This window comes from Ictalurus furcatus, chromosome 10 (assembly GCF_023375685.1).
Source record: "Ictalurus furcatus strain D&B chromosome 10, Billie_1.0, whole genome shotgun sequence".
In the NCBI taxonomy this organism is placed as follows: Eukaryota; Metazoa; Chordata; class Actinopteri; order Siluriformes; family Ictaluridae; genus Ictalurus; species Ictalurus furcatus.
In genome coordinates this window covers 11,580,343-11,602,481 of record NC_071264.1, presented here as the reverse complement: position 1 = coordinate 11,602,481, position 22,139 = coordinate 11,580,343, and the positions used below count along the sequence as shown (strand labels likewise).

At 37.5% G+C, this 22,139-nt stretch overlaps 1 protein-coding gene across 1 annotated transcript in view; it reads left to right on the top strand.

Annotated features, from left to right (window-relative positions):
* Window positions 1–5,931: 5,931 nt before the first annotated feature.
* The window catches only part of LOC128613922 (inactive N-acetylated-alpha-linked acidic dipeptidase-like protein 2), a 159,752-nt gene continuing 143,544 nt past the window's right edge, over window positions 5,932–22,139 (top strand). The window contains exon 1 of the mRNA XM_053635110.1: window positions 5,932–7,050. The gene's annotated coding sequence lies outside the window, so the exon portion shown is untranslated. The remainder of the gene's footprint in view (window positions 7,051–22,139) is intronic.

Sequence of the window (22,139 nt, the reverse complement as noted above, 5' to 3'; positions counted from 1 at the left end):
ATACAATGAGTTGCTTGGTATCAGTGGATTTCTGTTTAAAACACAGGCACAATGCTATCCTTCTCTTTTCAACTATCATAGATCATTTTACTCCTAGTTCTTGTGATGCATTTTTGCTACTTGTTTTTAACAGAAGGTTAGGTACAGTAACTGTGGTTCTTCAACTGAGTGGAGGACCACCAGAGTGGTTTCCTTCAGAACTAGTGGAGTTTTGACCATTTTCTTGTTTCCAAAATTTGTCATGTAATGATTCTGATTTTATGTGGGTCACCCCATGCTATATCACCCTCATCCTTGTCAACTCGAGCAAACTAAATGGCCAATGGTTATTATCCACTCAGTTGTAGAATAACCACAATTACATATGTGACCTTTCTATTTCCTTTCATTTCAGACTACCAGGGCAGTTACTTTCTGAACTCATAGAGGCCATGTATCAAAGTCATAACTTGGATTAATAGCACATCCTGATGGTACACCTTGCCAGACAATACCAGACATCACTCAAATCTTCAGGCTTGATGAGAAACAGCACATCTGCAATTTGATTGTATCAGCCCAGTAGGTATGCAACCCCCCGTGGTTGACATAAAATAACATCATAATGTTGTTGGTCCACACTAGCACATGAAACCCTTCTAAGGGGGTCCTAAAATGATGCAGTATTAGCTACACAGCGATCACTTCCAGCAATCATATATGCTATCTATATACACTATATGTTAACTCCGAAGACAAACTTATGCTGTGTGTTCATTAGCATTATTTGGGGCTACATGCTGTTGAACCTCTCTCTCTGCTCACTGTTGCTTGATTTTTCTGTTACTTATAGTTGGACTTTATTATGGCAAATCCCTAGCTTACTCACTCATATTAGATAGAAAGTTTGCCAGAATGTTCCACAGTCTGTCTAGTTGAGACCAATTATAACTCATGTGAAGCAGCTGAGATTGAGGAAGTGTGGAGGTTCAAGAGCTTAATAAAGTTATGTTCTGCAAATTGCTATATGTTGTTATTATTTTGTGAATTAAAAATGAGTTATTTTTGCTAAATACAAATACATGTACAAATATTTGCGTAACAACCATCATGCACCACAGGAATCAGGTAGAGCTCAAAATTGAAATTAATCAAACTAAGTTGCACATGGACACGCAGAATTTGAGTACACCACTCTTAGCTTTTTTTTTTAATGCAAGGGATTCTTTTACTTTTTTGACCATTTATATAAGATAGCTTAATGCATCTCTGTTGTGCTACATCAAGGCCTGTAAGTTGCAGGTATTGATTAGTTGAAATCCAAGGCTGGAGAGCTTCTGCTCTTATGCTCTCTTAGGACTTTTTAATAGAAATGCATTACCATGAATCACAAGCTCCTTCTTCATGATTGATTGTGTTGCTCACCATTTACAAGTCACTGGCCACGGATAGCAGCCAGTATTAATGAGGTATTGTGCATCTGCTCCTCTAAAGCAAAACGTGGCTGCTGGTTTATGTGTCTCTAAATTTGTCATAAGAATATGTGCAAAAATGGTATATATTTGAAAAATTGAAACTGATAAACACAAAATCTGATCAGGGTGTATAACAGGATATATCTTTTTCTGAAGAAAAAAATAGGAAATCCCAGCCTGGAATAAAGCACCTATCTTTTTATTCTTTTTTTAAGCACATTGATGTATGATCTTTGTAATTGTACATTATAGAATTACCTTAAACACCTGGCTGATGTCTAGTAACCTTGATTTATCCAAAGTCAAGGTCAAGTCAATCTTTTTCATCTAGATTTTAAAAAAAGGCAGAAATTACTTGTTTTTTCTTCTTGTTTTTTTTCTTGTCATATGGATAGCCAATCAAATAGTCACAGTACCATATTCAAAGCTGAGTTACATATGCATAGTGAAAATTTTATACAGAAATTCCACACACCTCAGTTTCCCTTAAAGAGGTTTGTCTCAGTTATGTACAACACTACCTTGCGCTTTAGTCCATTTTTCTTGAGAGACACTGGCTCAAGCAAAGAGCAATATTAAGTCCAGTGCCATAGTGCAAGTTATGTTGTTAAATTAAACCAAATTTCCAGTGATGATATTAATCATTGCAACTAGGATTATTCAAGGAGCAATTAATTAACAATATACTACAATCTATTCCAGACAGTGGTTGCACCTTCTAATTCCCAGACATAGATAGTAGAAGCTCAGCATGGTGACTCTGGAATATATACAGTCAGAGTAATAATACTGTATATCATTCACAACCTGAGAGGCTGTGTTGTCATTTAGTACTTGCTTCATGATTGGTGTCACCATGTCACCCTTGGCCACTACAATGTCAACTGCTTGACACATCAAGTGAGTCAGTAATCTCTTCCCAGTAGGCAATTATAAGAAAGGAATAGTGTTTGTTCTGATACACTATTCCTTTCTTGTCATTTTAGTGTCTAAATGCAAAGCAAAAATAAATACATTGATATAGACCAAACCAGTTATGTAAGACTTTTACAATGTGTTAAAAGTGTCACCATCATTTCCATCAATTGAATTTCCCCTATGAGGGATCAATAAAGGTACATCTTCTCATATCAAATATGATAAAAGTAATAACCAACAGAAGGGGTAATGTATTCCGCCCACTTGCACACTTCAACTAGCTGCAGTGTCAGTATATTAACATCACACACATGATTTAATTGAAAGGATGACAAACCTAGTCATGTCTTAAAATAGTGTTGTGAAAAACAAATGGTAATTAGGTCATCACGTAATTTGATATGGATTTTAATTGTGACAAAGTCTACAGGCAGCCTAATAAGGATTTATTTTTATTTTTGAAGTTGCAAAAGTGAACTGCAATGATGATAGACCTTTGATGGAAATTAACCTAAAAGTCACTGAAAAAGAAATGACAGCCTCCTTAAAAATAATTTCATGAACATTGAATCTAGTTTCAGGCAAAATTACATTTTCAACATATTTCACTCCAGCCAATCACAAACATGCGTGGAGGCTAGAAAACCTAAATTATATGGTAATTATGATTCTCAGGCATGTAGCTTGCACATTTTTGGCACTAATTCAAGATGTTGTGCTAATTATGTAGCATGTATTGCGGTTATTAGTTGATCTAAATGAATGATTCTAGGGAAATCTTCCAAACGTTTAAACAGATTTTAGCTTAATTCAATTCAACTTTGAATTCATATTCAAATGGAATACGATATTTCCTGGAAGATGGTGCCACTAGGGACCAGTATAGAGTGGGTTGTTATAATATCTCTGCAATTCTTAACCTGCTCAGTTTCCAAAACCCTACAACCTGTACTTAATTTGTATTAGATCATGCCAGAACAGGCTCCGGAACCTCTCAGATTCAAAGGGTGTCCTTCCATAACCCATTTACATTGTTTAGGCACCTCTGCAGCCTTAAAGAAAAAATAATAATGTAGTAATAATAAAATAATTTGGATGGATGATCATTCTTTAAATGTCACCTTGCTTTCAAAACAGGATCAGCTCATTTAAGTGATGACTGATTTGGGAACTGCTAAACATAGCGTTATCAGTCTCTTGTGCTTCATGGACATGGTGAAAAAATGTGGCTGACTTTGTCATTTCTTAAAGAACTAAAAATGATAACACGGAGGTTGATTGTGAAGCTTAACACCAAAGAAATGTGCAGTTGACCTTCAGTCCTCCCACAGTATCACTGAAATGTCATGGTTGTAATCCCTCACTGTAAGATGGTTCTACCTTGTCCGTACACTGTTAGCTAGGTCTATGACAATATTCAACACTACTGCATTATGTGAAATGCTTGGAATATTTTTGTGTCTGTGTTCTGAGACCTTCTCCTTCTCTGTCCACTTGCTGGATTACCTTTTCCTTGCTGTTCCAGTACCTCATATGTTCCAATTAAGCACAGTCTTGAACCCACTAGGAGTCTCAATCACTAACTCCAATTCTTCAGGCTAACCTAACTGCATCTATGCCTTCTCGTTCTGCAGGCACATGCCTTCCATATCATTGCTTGTGGGAAGTGGTGGCTCTGTGCTTAAGCCTTTGATCTACAGCTACAGAAGGTCAAATCCCAAAACTACCAAGCTGCCATATTTGAATCCTTGAGCAAGACCCTTATCCCTCAACTGCTTAGGTATATCCTACCTCAATTATATTAATCAGGAAAACAATTCAAATAAATAACACAAAGCAAACCAAAAACACAACAACAGATAAGGAACATGACAGCAAATTCAGGAACATGTCAACCCTAACTCATAATGGAGAGGGTTTGGTAGCATAGTAAAAAAATATATATTATTCTACTACTTATATTAGTAGAATGAAATAGAGTTTATTGAATTTTTTTTAAGAATAATTAAAGTATATGTGTTTATTTTCATTAGGAAAAATACATAATGTAGCCGCATCATGTTTACAGCTCCATATCACAGAAAACAAGCGACTCCATTTCCCAGAATGCACCACCAACTACAAACATGGCCGAAGATGACTACACTTCCCACACACACACACACACGGTCACCTTCCCCGGAGTTCTAATCACACACACCTATTGCCAATCTCACGCACACTGACTCCACACTATATAACAGACTATTTGAACACTATGTATTTGTGACATATATGTTCAGTTGATTAGTTCTCTGTCTATACCAAGCCTTGATATCGTTTTTGTTTTCTTGGTTTTGACTTTGCTCTCGTTTAAACCTTGTTTCTATCAATAAGCCTTGTTTTGACTATTTGCCTGTTTGCCTGACCTCTGCCTGTTAAAAGTTGTGGATTTTTTGCTTTACCCTTTGGACTTATTTTTGTATTAAACTACCTAACCTGCACCTGCTTCTGTCCACGCCTCCTTTGCATGACAACAACATGATGTATTTCTTCATTGTATGTGGTTAAGTATAGATAAAAACAGGGAAATAGCTCAATAATAAGTGAGTATGCGCCTATCAACTATTAAACATTACTAAATATTTTATAATAATTACATGTTATTTCAGTACCAATTATGTCTGACATTAACAGAAATGTGAAGCTATGTGGTTTTGTGTGTATTGGACAATTTTCAACATTAGAAAATGGTTCTTAAGATGTAATTATAAAACACATATTTCATTTTAAAATCTGATTGACTGATCTGAATTTGAAATCGTTATGAACTCACGCTTGTAAAAGTACACCTGTGACTAAGTCACGATAATTGAATTTTGTATTCATGCGGCAGGTTTTAAACCAATAAAACCGTTACATTACAGCCATTGTGGTAGCACATTCATGACCATTACATTAAGCTTTTATAAAACTGTGTTAGAGGCTTAATGAAAGGCTTATGTCAAAACTCGTCTGGTGACAGTACGGGTTTTATGCAATATGTCACATAGGAGTGGAGAGTAAAGGGCTCCAGTTCATAAAACATCCATAAACATTACATAAATCTATTATTAAGCAAGATTAGACAATTTATTTTTAAAAAATCTGTCAATTATTGTCAGGTGGTATAGTTTTATGCAATATCTGAGATTAGGAGTGGAGACAAAAGGCCTCTGATAACTGATAGACACTTAGATAACATATGAGTACATATGAGCTTTGGGATGTGTGGAAATAAGTATATGTCAACTTAGCTTCTTTGAACTGTTTACTTAATTTCAGCTGGAATACGATGCCTCTGGAGGTCCGTCCTATTTATACAACTTTTATGAACTTAAGAAGCATATATGCCGATGTCAAGAAGGATTTTGATGCCCTTAAACTAAAGTGACTGAACATTTTCCATTCATTGCAATGCCATGAAGCACTATTCCTATACATTGTATACCTTTTGCAACTATATTCACTTAAGAAGTATTGTTTTTAATGAAAATCCATCTATTTTCTATACCATTTATCCTACACAGGGTCGCGGGGAGCCTGGAGCTTATCCCAGGGGACTCTGGGCACAAGTCAGGGGACACCCTGGACGGGGTGCCAACCCATTGCAGGGCACAATCACATTCATACTCCTACACCCATTCACATACTATGGAAATGCCAGTCAGCGCATGTCTTTGGATTGGGGGCGGAAACTGGAATACCTGGAGGAAACCCCCCATGCACTGTGAGAACAAACTCTGTGCACACAGATGGGCGGAGATGGGATTCAAGCCCCCAACCCTGGAGGTGCGAGGCAAACATGCTAACCATTAAGTCACCATGCCCACCTAAAGTGGAAGTCATTTTTAATAAATGAAATTATTTATTAAATGCTGGATTTTCATACTTCATCTTTGTCACCATTTTGTAAAAGCAATATTTTGATAGTGATAATGAATAAGTGCTTATTGCTTATTTTTCCATCGAAATCCTGTGTGTTAAAAACATAGAAACATGTCCCGGTTGACAATATTTTTTTCAAAAATAACTTGTTTCTGAATGTGCGCTTCTTTTCTGCATTTGCTGTCCTGTTTTCTGAATTTGTTGTGTCTTTCATTTTATTGTTTGGTTAATGTGCTGACCACAGTAATATTTTCTCCATTGTCCTGGCTGCTTACAAGCCAAGGATAACATATCTTCTTACAAGATAAGATCTGCCTTCACTGGAGGGTCAGAAATGCACTCATATATTATGGTATTTTGTGCAAAAATAGTTTTAGCAAGTATCATTTGTCGCGAGCACAGAACAACAAAGAATATAGGACACAGGAAAAATTGTCCTGTCCAAGGTGACATGGGATAGTTTTTTTTTTTTTTTTTTTAAAGAGCTTTTAGCTCATGCTGCATTATTTTGCAACTGGTGTGTCTGGTTTCAACGGGTGCATGCAGACGAGTAGCAGGGAGGAGAGAGTCGTGTTGATCAAATGCAGAACAGGTTAGATGAGTCCAGGTGAGGCAGGAAGCAGTTTAGGGTAATTTCTTGACTTCAGAGAAGTAAATGTGTTCCGTGTTCACTATATGGCAAGCTATTAGCTAGAATATTCTCCTGTCAAAGACACACACAGAGACAGAGGATATTACACACAAGGATCTCATCTCAGCTCAGCTTTTGAAGGTAAATGTTTCAGAATCTTTCTTTTTCTGGAGTGTCATGTTTAAATGGGAAGTTGTGCAAGGTGCAACAGGCTTTTATTTCCAGGCAGATATATGTCCTAGACTCCTGCAGAGTACCGTCTGTTTTAAATGACTTTAGCAGTGCAGCCTCCTGTGCGGTCTTAAATAACGTTCATTAGGTTAGTCACGGGATGACACTAGCTGGGGAACAGCTGTTATTTCACTTTCACTTTTGGAAAGTGCTTTGACTTGGAAGACATTGGTTTAAAACTATTGGCTGTTTGGAGCTTATATTTCAGCAAAGTGTTGACATTTACTGATGTTTGCAAGTGCCTCACAGATGCCCCTGTGTTTTGTCAGTTCACCTAGTGTGCTTGCAGAGCATATTTCTGCAAGCAACATGTGGTGGCAGGCACCACTGGGATAACACAGGCAACTATAACTAATGTGTGAGTTTGTGTGTGTGTGAGAGAGAGAGAGAGAGAGAGAGAGAGAGAATCGAGAAGTTTGCAGTATGTGCGGGCATAAAAAAACTGGGAAGTGTATGCATAGCAGCTTGTTGTTGCCTGGTGCTAGCCCCAGGGTGAATAATAAAATAAGTTACAATTTTTTGGAAGACTGAAGTGTTCAGTCTTCACGCCGCCGTGTGGAGGTGTGTGTAGAAACTGTTCTGTATTGTTCAGTCTGTTGGGTTGGCATTCCATTTAAGTGGCTCATTAAATGAAAAATCCACCCTGAAACACATCGAAAATGTTTACATTGAAATATCTGTGATATACTGTATTTAATTTTTTTTATGTGAGTTAAGCTAAGCAGCTGTCTGTCAGTTGTTGATAAAATGTAAAATGTAAGTTGCCTGACATCACAGATGGACATTGTTAGCACAGTTACATTGGCATTTAACAGAATGAAAAAGAAAAAACCCAACAATCTAAAACATAAGAGACCACAATCAGGTTTTCTAGTTAGTTCCCAAAAACAAAATTGTCCAGTGACCATTTTCCAGTGATGTTCAATGTCATTTAATTGAGAAATGCAACTCATAAAAAGTAGTGAAGAAAATCCCAGTTCTACGACGCAGTTGTGCTGAGTTATGCTCGACTAGTAAGTGATCTACAAGATAACAAGGAACTGACATTTATGATAGTGTTAGCATGAAAGCTTCGGAACCTGAATTGTTTGAGCAGAGTGTACAGATGAGCTGAGATAGCTGGACAAATTAGGATTAAAGTGCCACTGCATCACTCTCTTTAAGGAGAGATGAAGCAAGGGCTACACAGTACATCTGGATTACACAGTAAATCTTGGACACCGAAGTTCACATGATAATTGCAGAGATTAATATGCAGTGTTCTTCAATGTTAGATCTTAATGCTGGACAATAGAAAAAGAGAGGTATGTGCATGTGTGGGCATGTGTTTCCTGCCTTTGACGTTTAAGACCCTGGTCACCTTGTGCATGATTGTCAGATTGATGATAATTGAAGTAATCTAAGTGCATTGGACATTACAGGTCAAAAGTACAAGCCTGATCAGTTTCAGAAAGCATATTAACGTCTTCTTTCACCTGACACTGACAATACCAGGAGGCATACTGCATACTTTTGCCTGTATCAGGTACCTTCCTGGCAATTATGATTGATGTTTACTGCTTAGTATATTTTAAAGATAGAATAACTCAGATTTCAGTAAATCCACCAAATTTCATGCCACTATTAGTTACCTGCCTAGTGTACCACCATCTGAAACCATATATATTGTCCTTCTTAAAAAGACTTGTCCATGATGAGTAGGGTGCTACATTCCTCCCACAGCCTGAAAAGACTTCTGCAGTTGAATCAGTGGTGGAGAACTAATAACTCATCCTTGTATTTTTTTTTTAATTTCCAGACTCTTATGACATACTGCACAGTATCACCTCTCTCACTCTCACTTGCTCTCTCGTGTTCACCTTTTCTTTTTGAAAAGCGAGTGTTTGAATTACAAAGGAAACTGAGGCCCATCGCTGTTGTCTGGTATCACAGCCCTGGATGGCCAGCCTTTCTTATCTGCCCTCGGAGCATTGTTCATTATCACTGACCATTGATAAGCTTAGCTCTTTGTGCCTCCAGACCAAGGCAAATGGATACCTTGGTGTAAGACATTTTCTGTGAATCTGCTTCACCCTGTCAATCACACACAACAACTGGGGCCTCAATGTGTTATGCTTATTATGTGGAAGCCAGAGGTACTGTAGTTCAACAGGTTGATTTCAGCCTTTTGTGAACTCTAGATGGAGGTCTCAACAACATTCTCAATAACATTCTCAATAACATTCTTATTTTATTTCAGTGTTGTTATAATTCACCTTGGTTTCAGTCATGGTAATTTCTTGGTCTTGCCAACATTGCACAAGAACCTATGGCAGACTGCAGTCTGTAGCAGACCCAGCAAAGTATTTCAGTGGACTGAACCAAGTACTTGAGCGAATACTTTAGCAGAACCAATAAACATATTGGCTGTAGTTCAGCAACTCTAGTTTTCTAAACACTTGCCAGTGCAGCTTCTGTAGCAGATCCTCTGTTGCAGCCCATCACATGCATTTATGTAAATTATTTAGCTGAAGACAGCTCATTGGAACAGAGACCAGCTCCAGGGCTAAAGATACAGTATTTGCTCATAATGGGAGGAGTTTTCACAGACTTTAAAAAAAAAAAAATCATTTTATTTATCCTCTTTGAGCTGATTAGCAAACTGAAAAAATGGCTTGTTAGAACATTTAAAGATGACTGGATGAGGCACTACATGTTTATTCTCTTCACGTCAAATACAAACCAATTGTATCTAATCTGTCCATGGTGCTAATCAAAAATAGTAATGTTAAGTCACTATGGAACAAAACTTCAAACTTCAAAATTTCTTTAATTTATAGCCATGAGCGAATTATTAATGATTAAGAATTAAAAGGTCACCATTCAGTTGTTGTAGCTGCTTATCAGAAACATCACACACAAGGAGTTTTATGCAACTGTAACTTTTAAAATTTAAGTTGAATATTGTTGATCTAAATTGTGATTTTATTCTACACAACCATCAGCCTATGCAAAGTGCCTGATTTATGTATGATATTCACCTGACAGGCTGAGGGGGAAAATGTTCTTGGTTTTTCTTTCTTTCTTGTTTTTAAAAAGGAAACGCTCTTCCTTGGTGCGTAATGGATTTGTCAAGCTTGTAATGGAGTTTGTCTACAGGTATGAAAAAAAGTTTTGAGAAGGTGTGAAACAAGAGAGCAAATGGATATTTGAGCAGCATGGTTATGATCATGGAAGTTTAATGCTCTCACAATCATTCTGCTCTTTTTTTTATTCATGTGTCATGCTAACTCTATAAATGGAAATTAATGTAAGCGACATAAGTGAAGAATGAATAATGTGCTTTTTTAAAAAAACAAAAACAAAACATTTATATACAGAGATGGAACCACATACAAAAGCCTTTAGCATTCGGTATAATCTGACTCACACCAAATCAGGAAATGGTGAAATCTATTTATGCCAAGTATTTAGAGGTCACATGCTAAATGTGTGCATTACCTGCATGATGGTTTGATGAGTAATAATTCAGATGCAGGTTTTCATGAGTGCAGTTTGGTCATGTTCAACGTCAATTTAAAGGTCACAAAACGACTTTTTTCTAATAAAATGTCTAAATGACTTTGGCCGGTATTTAGTTGATTATACCCTCTCTCCATTTTTTCTCTCTTTCTCTGTCTATCAAATTGAATGTAGTAATTTTCTTCCTTCAAGTGGAGAAGCATTCCTCAGCAGCACTTTATTTAATTTACCTTTTCACTACCAGGGACTGGTTAACCGGGTGCCTTCAACCATCTCCACATCTCTTAATTACAATTTATTCAGGGTCACTTTACTCACAAACGTTTGCTGGATAAGTCAATGGCACACTTCACTTATGCATCATGTACATGAAACTCTCCCACATAATGTAAACCTGACTCATATGTCACACCTACACACACTTACACACACAAGAAACACTGTATGTGGACCAATAATATTTGTCTGGTTGTCAATATGCAGGTGATGGTAGTCAGTAGTGGCCTCCATATTCTGTAGCCTCCTGTAGATTTATGAGTGTGTGAAGTCTGATTGCAGTACCTGCTATGACATGCTTGATTGTTAATAGAGCTGGGACGAGGTGGAAGGTGTTGGTTGTCAGAGTGAGGTCCAAGCATTTTGGCTAAAGGAGCAGTCTCTTGTGGATAGGAATATCTATGGAAAGCCTGAACTTCTAAATCATTATTGGAGAACTTGATCTTTCAGTAAAATAAAAAGGGAAATTACAATAGAAAGTAATTATCATCATAATTTTGCCTTTTATAATAATGTTCCAAGATCCACATGGCTATAATCATTAGATATTTTATCTAATTATCTAATTGACTTTTTCTGCTTGCTCAGAAAGCATACATTCCACTGTACAGATTCCCTATAACAAGATGTTTAGATATAAATAACTTAGTTGAGATTTCTAGTTTTGAATGTGTATTGTGTCAAACTATAGCACATGAAATTAAAGGGATAAAGAGAAAATGCTGCATTTTGGATTTCTAAGTGGCCTGCACATCGGTATTTTTTCCCTCTCTCCGAGGAACGTTTTTATCAGGGCCAATTTGGTCAGCCTTATGGATTTTTCCATGGTTCATCATATGTCCCTGAGAAAAGCAGAGTATGTCAGCTATTGTATGCATAATACAAGAGGATTTTACTTAATTTACCCAATAGCCAAAGGGAAAAAAGTCCAACATTTCCAAGACTCCCATGAGCTTGTTAAAGTATGATATAATGAAACTGAATCTGACAAGTCTCAAGTATGGTCCTATACACGTAATCACATAAGAAACCCTGTGGGTAAAGGATAAATATTTAACTCATATCACATATCAAGACTGAGGATATGCCTTTATCATAATTTTGGCTTGCTGACATTGTTTTGTCTTCTTTTTCCTTTACATAAACTCAAACATTTACTAAATTCTGTTTATATTCATTAACCTATTGTAAGGTATAAAAAGAATCCTCGTCTTGTTTTCTTTTCATATGTGTTAACCTCCCCAATAAGGTTTTTAGGCTAATGGCATCTTTAGTCTCTGACCTAATGAATAAGCATGAGGATATGTTTTTGATAGAGAGTACAAAGCACTTCTGTAAGTCGCTCTGGAAAAGGGCCTCTGTTAATTGTTGTAAATGTAAATGTATTATTCAATATGGTGAATTAGCAGCAACTACAGTGGAACTAGGTGAAATATAAGTCTGGAGCCGGTAATGGGTTCTGGGAGCTTACGGAGTTAAATTAACACAAATAAAGCTCTGGTCTATCACAGGGATGGAGTCTAATAAGCTAGACTTCTAGTTTTTGCTAGAGTTTCATTTTTCATGACTAAATATAGAAAAAAATATCCTGTCTACTTTCACACAAAGAGGCCACCTGACTTATGACCAACAAGAGACCTTTTCCTGTAGCCCAAAACCGGCGCAGAAGTGTAGCGAGCCAGTCAGAAAAATGTCAAACGTTGTAACCAGAAGGTGAAGCATCGAATGTTGAGAATAATATACCACTTGTGTTTTATTGAAATCAACCAAACATAATGCTAAATTGCTCTTTTCATTTAATTCTTCAACTTGCTTTAAGATGTCTTCCTCAAGGATATGTACATATCCATCCATCCATCCATCCATCCTCTACCGCTTACTCCTTTTCAGGGTCACGGGGAAACCTGGAGCCTATCCCAGGGCACATCGGGTACAGGTACACCCTGGACAGGGTGCATATTTACATATTTAATGTAAAAAGCTGCTCATTTGAAGCCTTTGAACAAAAGTTCCATAATATAGCTTTTGTACTGGTATGTTTAAATTAATTACTTGATATATATAATCAAGTAATTAATTATAATTAATATATATCAAGTAATTAATTTAAACACATCATTACAAAAGCTATATTTTGGAACTTTTGTTCAAAGCCTACAAATGAGCAGCTTTTTACATCAAATATGTGATATTATAAAATATAACAGACCTGGCTATTGTATAACAGATCTACCCATTATTTCCTAAGATTGAGCAGTGTGTGCAAGGATACCAGGTCAAGCTTTACAGCACCAAGAACTGATTGAGTCTAATAGCTGATGTTAATAATTCAAATGTGAATTCATGGATCTTTTCTATTGGTGCCATGAAATATCATGCTAGGATGGTCTCCTTTTCACCAAAATGGGGGTGCATATGGAAGAAGTGAATGAGAAGCAATGCTCTTTGGTTGCTTTTAGCTTATGTTCTTCAGAAATGAAATAGAACCATGAAATCAGTGAGGAGAAGGCACTGGCCTTAGCAACAATAAATGAAGGTGACCATTTTAGTTATTTCTCGGTTTCCTCTAGATTGAGCCTACTTAATGGAAATGTGGGTTGGCACACAATTTTTTTCTTCATACTGTCCACTCTGTAATGTATTTCTACCCATCATTCTTGAAGGACATTAAGGGGAAAGTTATGTCATGCCTAAATTGAACAAGTCTGTGTTCTTCTCAAGAGAGTATTGGTGCATATGAGTGAGTTTTTTCCACACTGTTTAAAACAAGAGGATGATGCCCTCCAGCACATACTGTCCCCGTACAAATGTTTAAATTATGGCACAAATGGTGTGCATACAGTAGCTATTACCTTTGCAATTGCATTGCCTCAAATGTGCTTTAACACTTTTTTTTTCTTGCAATGAAGATATTTTTTCAGTTTTCTCAGTTAAAACCGTACTTGTTGTGCATGTTCGTGTGTTTGATGTTTTTTTTTTTGTATCTCTTCTGTTTTATTGTTTTAACATTGTTGCTCATTTGCTGAATGTTGCCAGTACTCTTGGAGTTTCTCTGCCTTCCATTCAGTGTATGTGTGCTCGCTTTGTGTACCTCTTTAATTACCAATGCCAACCTGGTGAATAGCATCACAACTGTTAAAAAAGGGGTGGGGTGAGCATTAATAAATTATAAAGAGGAAAAAAATGTCCATTCAAATTAACACCCCAGTGTGGTGACATTTTGGTATCTGTAATAAATTCAAGAGCATCCCACTCTGAGATCACAGCAGACCCAGGTTTGAACTTGATTTTTTTTATATTTAGAATGCACCCATGGCTATTTGTCACTTTTGAACTTAAAGGTAAAATGAGAATCATTTGGTAGAACTGTACCCACGCCACTGTGCCATCCTGAAGTTGAACTGTTCCAACATCAACTGCATGATCAGCAGTTGGGTCAAGGAGGGCTCAGAGTGAAGGCAGAGATCTAATCCCCTTCCTCCAACATCAATTGTCCAAACTGCCTTTCCATGGTCAAATCGATGCATGCCAACATGGCTTTCTTCATAGCTGAATAGTCCAGCTAGTTCTTGGGTGGTGGACTATAGGCCACCTGCTAGGCTTCTAGAGTTACCACTTAACAGCTCTTGGATATGGATGTCCAGGCACCCGTGGACCACCACATGTCAAGGCCATAGTCAGAAACATTTCTAGAGACACCTTGGCAGCATCCTGGAGTGCCTCTTCAGGATGAGAGTGCTTATTACAGTTGTTACAGGAGACGACAAGGGGGTTATAAAGCTCTTGAGAAGGGCTAGAGTTTTTTTTTTTTTTTTTTTACAAAGAACATCATCTCCTGTTTCTGCAGATCGATTACAGCCTGATGTTGCTGATCCTGCAGGTTTACCACTAGATGATGTGAGCCAGAGGACTGTCCACATTACTTCATTCTCTGAGTAGCTCCCGGGTTTTGGCACCAATGTAACAAATTCAAGAGCAAACCACTCAGAGAGCACAGCAGACTCAGTGTAATCTTTGGACATTATTATTTTTTTATTCTTAGCTTGCACCCTGTGGCTCTTTTAAACTCTTAAACCTAAATACAGATCGGGACAAACAAAACACAGCTCTCTGATTTCCACCTCCATCTACCCAGCTGCTACACACACAAACACAATGTCAAACACACTTGGCTCACTGAGGGGAGAGAGAGAGAAAACATAAATATGGCATCGGGAGTAATTTACAGGTGTGCCAATCACCCCACAACCTTTTTGGCTTGTCACCCAAATCACACCCTTACTGTAGACTCCTGCTAAACCTTATCTACCTGCTACAGTATCACTGACATATAAGGGGGAAAAAATGCAACAGAGAAAGTGAGATTATAACACGTAGAAATATCCAGCTGGCTGAAAAGTTTTCTTTTCCTGTCTTTTTGTTGGATTTTGTTCCTTCAAATGTGTGAGCTTTTAAGAAGTAATATTTATACAGACTAATTCCTTTCTTTAGGCAATACAATTAGCACGGATGGTATTTAATTAGCTTTGTTTTAACTTTTTTAATCCCCTTAATTATATAATGTTCCACATAAAACGACTCTTCATCTGGCAGATTCGCACACAAGTACTCCTAAATAAGTTGTTTGAATTTATTTATTAATTTATTTATTCATCCTGGTCAGGGTTGTTGCTCCAGAGTATACTCTGGGTGTTATGTAAAGAATTAAACAATTCAGGTTGCACTGTTAAAGGAAAAGATTCCACAGTTGCGCTTACTTTCACCACCCCAGAGTTCATTACTTTCCAATAACAGCAAAAAGTGTTTTATGCCTCTTATACAACAGCATTTTGCTTATGATTACAGTGTTTTATTTATTATTTAATGACTCGTCATACTTTTTAACCATTTATAGTTACATTTAATGTTGTGGAACATCTGTGAAATGACCCGTGGATAATTCCTATTATCACTTATGTTATCGCAGCTACAAACATAAAAATTCCTTCACCAGCCTCTCTGTGTTCTTTCTCTTAAAGTTACTAAGACAAAAAACGCAGCTTGTCATGTTACTGAGAAACAAATTCCACTGTCTTGAAGACTTTCCAGTGGAGACCCCTTCCATAAATGGTACACGTCTCTTTACAGAATGCTTCTGACGAGTATACATTTCTCTTTGTAAACAACTTTTTAAAATAAATAAGTTTATTGCGAGCTTTACTTTATGTAGAGCGCCCACCTTTGAATGAATTATTATAGTATATTAGATTGAAAACATTAGTGTAAACCTGTGATTTGAATTAGAGCCAGAACTACTGTCAGAGCTGCTGTCGTAGAAAATTTATCATCTTCTGACCAATTCGATACATATAAGAATTCACCACCGCTGTGGTATAAGGATAAAATTGATGTGTAAATTTATTTATTTTTAATGGGACGGTACTTTAAAGCTTCTCTTGAAGTCAGGGTTTTACTGTCAGATGGCTTTGCAACCATCTTTATTTATTCTACTTTGAAGCAACTAGTGGTGCAAGGAAGGCATGAGTTGTTTTAGTAAGGCAAGGGTGTCAAAGTGTATTTCATTTGAGCAGCATAATTTAGAGACAGTCCTTGGTATTGTGCTCTGGAGCCACTGGAAAATATGCTGTTGGATGGGTGCATTTAAATGACACACCAATAAGACCGAATTGGTCTTTGCCATGAATTAGACTACATGAATTATTTTTTGACAGCCTCCAAGATTTACAAGTGCTCTCATGTCAGTGTGGTGTAATCGGTTCCAGTGATTGTGTTTAACCCCACAATATGCTGTTGTGTCATATCTCATTGGCAGTCATAACTCATTTTATGGACTGCAAGACATATCAAGTACACCATTGTGGTGCATGTGATTCATTCATTGAAAACAGACCTTATTTCTACAGAGTTTTTTTAAGGCTGCTTTCAGAGCTTCATATCCTCTTCCCACATCTATGGAGGAGATCATGAGTTTGACAGGTCCCAGGTGAGTCTCATAACCCCTGACCCAAATATTTAGGTGGCTTCTGTATGTATTTCTCCACAACAGCACACTTCTAAGTTACAAAAAAAAAGAAGAAAAAAATCCCTGTCTCACACAATGGTAGCATCCATTCAAAATGATTGACAACCATGGATAGTAAAATATGTATCACACCCCTCCACCCACATCCTGTTTAGGAAAAGGGAACCCAGGAAAGCACAGGTCTTATCTCCCCTGAACACCTGTGCATGGCCTACTTTGGTATTCAAGAGTTCACACATAAATATGTGAAAATGCTTTTTTGTTGTGCTCTTAGGGCCATTGCAGACTTTAGATACAAACCACGTGTGACATTGTACTGCACTTTTTACCATTCTCCTCTTTTCTGCTTAAAGATGACTTCTTATCTGGCACACTTTTGCTTATGCAGCGCTTGACCCTCGTCTGGTATGTAAATTGTTTGGACCTAGCACACCAGATTAAAGGGTTCTGTCACATCACATCCAAATAAACGTTGGATTGTAAATGGCTCATTGGGGTCTCTGATGAAAAGTCATGACAAATGGTTTCAGGAAACAAATTGGAATTTATGTATTGAAGTCGACCATTTATTTACTATTTAATCAGGTCATTTCTTTTTCCTGATTTCCTTTAGTTATTTATTTTAAAAGTTCATAATTGTCTGGCCCCTCTTTATATTGTTGAGTCACCTTTGATATGTGCAAAGATGGTTGAGGTCTTCCTCAGAAAATGCATTGGCTGTGCAAAGGTCACAATTAAGGGTGTTTTCACACTTGCATTGGGCTTCCACCAACCCATGGTGTGGTCCACATTTCAGGTAATGCGATTGGTTCAACTTGTCATGTTTCACATTTTGTGCTGGGTTGCTATGGTCAGTGGATGAGAGGGAATGCTTTACTGATACTGTATATCAAACCAAACTTTCATATGACTGAAGCACTATAATTAGTTCACCTCTATGGTGTGAGTGCTAGAGTTGACAGAATTACAAAAAATGCACAGCTTGTGTCAGCCTGCAAGCTTAAAAATCCTTTCATATGAGAACGGCTCCTCATTTGCAGGTATTTCTGCATGATGACATGTCATGCACCCAATAAGCACTGCTCTTCTCTGCTTGAGTGCTGGGATAATTTTGCATAGAAAAACTGATCCATGGTTCAGAAGGAATTCTTATAAGTGAAAGTAGAACTGTGATTATGAGCCCTTCCCTCAAACAAGCCCAGAATAGGTCCTGGCAGTGGACTCAAATATTTAGGCCAATTGTAAAAATGCCCTAAAACTCAAAGGAGACAAGGTATTTGATGTCTACACACCTAGACTCTAATACAGCTTATCAACAGCTACTACTGTAGATAAGCCCAATCTATTTTGGAATTCATATCTTGTCTTAAAACCTACCTGTCCACATTGGCAACTGAACAGGGTCAATATTTTGACATTTGTTATATTTCTTTGGTTTTGGTTCACTATCTGGCTGTTTTGTGTGTTATTTCATTGTTTTATTTTTTATATTTCTTATACTATTTTGTTTAAATGTGCTTTATATGTCAACTTTACTTAATTATTTACTTCTGCTTTTCATGGTAGGGGTTTTGGTGACAGTTCAATTAGAGCATGCACAAAATTTAGCCCAGTAAAAAAGTAGTAGATGCTGATTTGGTCTTGTTTCAGTTTGTTATAATCACAAATAGGGCATCTTAAATGATGTTTCCTCCACTTGGATCAATATGGTTATTTTGTTTGGACATTAATACAGTAAGCCAAGTCAGTACTCCGGTGCATGTGGTATTTTCGGTGTTGCTGCTACACCAGAGCTGAATAATTCATCTGGGGGAAAAAACATAGCAATAAGTTATGTCTGTTGTATTCAATTTCCTGCAACCTTTTAAATGTATGTATATTACCCAAGTGTGTTGAATGACATTTAGAAATGTGGAAACTTTTACAGCATGAATATTTTTTTTTCCACCAACGTTATTATTTTTGATATTGTTTGCTTCTCTCCATTTTAAGTGTAACTCTAAATATACATTTAGATAAGTAACTTTTTCTCACCATCTACTCTCTAAACTCTTGTCTGTCCTTTCCCTTCTTTTTCCATCCTTTATCAAGCCATCTTGATCTATTTTTGTGATGTACTAAGTGACTAGAACAGACATGAAGTCTAATCGGAATTTTGTTCTTTTGATCATTGGGGGAGTTTAAGCCCTCTATGCTTCATGCTCTTCACCCCACTCTCTCCCTCCCTCTCTGCCTCTCTCTCTCTCTCTCGCGCGCTCTCTCTCTCTTTGTTCTGTCAGTATTCTGATAGGCAGCATGTCCACCCACAGCTCAACCAAGAGTGACATGCATGCACTATGGCCTCTCTGAGTTTGTGGGCTTTTTATTTATTTGTTCAATTTTTATAGTCTTGTATTCGGACCCTTTCTGCCCCATTGCTTTTGGCCGACTAGTGGGGTTACAAATCTGAACCTAGTTTGGCAGTTCTCTTTCATGAGCTTTTAACTTCTAAAATGTCTCATGTTAAAATATAATTTTATTACTTTCAAAGGAGAAGTGGCATACAAGTTTACCTGCTGGGATATACATATGTCCAATTAAATAAATGGTTTAATGGTTAAAATATATAGCTGTAGCTCAAATAGCAAGAATGGCAGAATGGTGGTCATGCACTCAAAAGCCACTTGGAATACCTGTAACCCTGCTAGGAACACCTATACCCCTGCTCATTCATGCATTTATCCAATCAACCAATCATGCTGCAGCAGCACATTGCATGAAATAATACAGATACAGATCAAGAGCTTCAGTTAATGTTCACATCAAACATCAGAATAGATAAATGTGAACTCAACAACTCTGAGCATGGCATGGTTGCTGGTGCCAGACAGGCTGGTTGGTTCAATTATTTCAGAAACTGCGGATCTCCTAGGATTTCACAAACAGTCTCTAGAGTTTACATAGAATGGTGTGAAAAACAAAAAACATCCATTGAACAGCAGTTCAGTGGGCAGAAACACCTTGTTGATGAGAGAGGTAAGAAGATAATGGGCAGACTGGTTTGAACTGACAGGAAGGGTACAGTAACTGAAATAATCTCTTGTTATTACTGTGATAAACAGAAATCATGTCAGAGCTCACTAATGCCGAAACCTTGACGCGGACGTGCTACAACAGCTGGAGACCATATCATTTTCCACTCCTTTCTGCCAAGAACAAGGAAACTTGGCTGAGATTTAGCAACCCTACTGTTTCCTTTATTTGCCATCCATCAAGCTGTTTATGGTTTCATCACAAATATATATGTTTTCGGTCCAAGTGTCTATGCAAGTGTAACATTCCGCAAGCAGAAGGTGTGGAAGCACACAATAGGCAGACTTAATATAGGACAATCCATAATGAGACATAAGGGAACTAGATTCAGAACCAGGAAGTACAATGTAATATACGTACTTAATGGTACAAAATCATGATTAGTCGAACAATGACTCAGAGAGGATATCCAGTAGATATGCAAACTAATCAAGAACTAACACAAAAGAGGTGACCACAATAGGGCAACAAACCAATGACAAGACAGAGATGGAGACATGACTAGAACAAAAACCAAAGCAAACATGAGCACATGATATTCATCGCCATGGGAACTGCAATGTGACAGGAGAAACTGTGGCAGAAATACACTATTTTTCATGCCACATATTTAAAAAGTTATTTAAAGTGTTCCATGGAAACAGAGAATCATCTTGTTTATGTTTGCAGTGGCTTGGCAGGCAAACACTGCATCTTCCTTTGAGACATTTTCTTGACATCAGAAAATAGGCATATCAGGTTCCAATAAGCCTGGTTTATGACAGTGACTGTTATGAGAGGGGTTATTTTATGATAATGCTGCTGTTTTGGTGATTTTCAAGAGATGAGATACGTGCCACTTTTGGGTGCGTCCTCCTATTCTCACTCTCTGATGCTACATATCTTCTTGAAAACAAATATTCATTTGGAGAAGTGAAATCTTTTGCGGGATAAAAGCTCAGTGAAAGGACCTAATTTGCTTGGTTTGTCTTATGACTGCTTCAATTAGCTCCTTGTGTTGCCTCCAAACGTTTTTGGAGCTGAATGGTTGAATCGGGTAACCAATTTGCACGGTTTTAATCAGTTTTGCCTGTCATCAGATTTGGTCAAGTGTGAAATGAAACTTTATTGTTTTACCAAAATAGGAAATAGATTAGTGTCCTTGAAATTCATTTGGCATTGCATGGCCTACTAGGTGTCTACAGCTATTTAGTTTTGATCCATTTATCGGATACCTTCACCTCATAATCTTTTCATTCCCTTATAGTTACTTAGATTACATCGGGCCAGTTAGATGAAGCAACATAATAGACCAGGTACTCCATTCCTCTTTCATCCCTCTTTCATCAGATTTGGAAGTAGAAGTACCCTGTAGAGCCACGTTGCAGATATGACACCAGCCACAGTTGCACTTGTAAGCAGCTCAACACACATTCTGCATCCACAATAAGCGACTGTGAGTGATTAAAGTGGCTGGCAGTGGGCTGTGATATGCCCTGGAAAAGCATTAATCTTGCAGGTTCCTGGCCTCTCCCTAAAGAGGCATGATCAAAGTGCAGTGCCAGGGCTCAAGGACAGCAGAGGACTTCTGGGGAAAACGGAGGGCTGAAAAGAGGCAAGCTAGGAGCAGATGGAAAGTTCAGACCCCAGTTTGTTTCAGCAAAATATCAGAACTGTAAAAAAGGTTTCATAACCCATCAATCATGTGTGGCCGCCACTCCTGAAATAGTCAGGAGGTGACGGAAATTAGACCTCTCTGGTGAACTGTGGAGGTAATTACTGGAGCTTGGCTTGGGTGACTTCATTTTTAGGGAACCAGAGAGCTAGGAAAGTTACATGAAGCCAAGTCCCAGCATGGCAGGTGTGTATAGAGTGCAAATCAAGAAAACTATCTTCATTATGTGACACCTGACAGTTTGTACATGTGTTTGTATGTGTATTTTTTAGTTTTATTTGCTGGTTTTGTGTTGTGGTGTGCTTAGTATTTCTCTTAAGTTATTTTTTTTTTCTTGTAAGAGTTACACATTTGTGCAAATATTGGCTGTTATTCTCTTGGAAGAATATGCTCCAATCTTCATGGTGCTTTTTCTGCCAAGTATACAGCGGCTGGCAATTTACCATTCAATCAATCTGGAGAAGTTATTGAGAA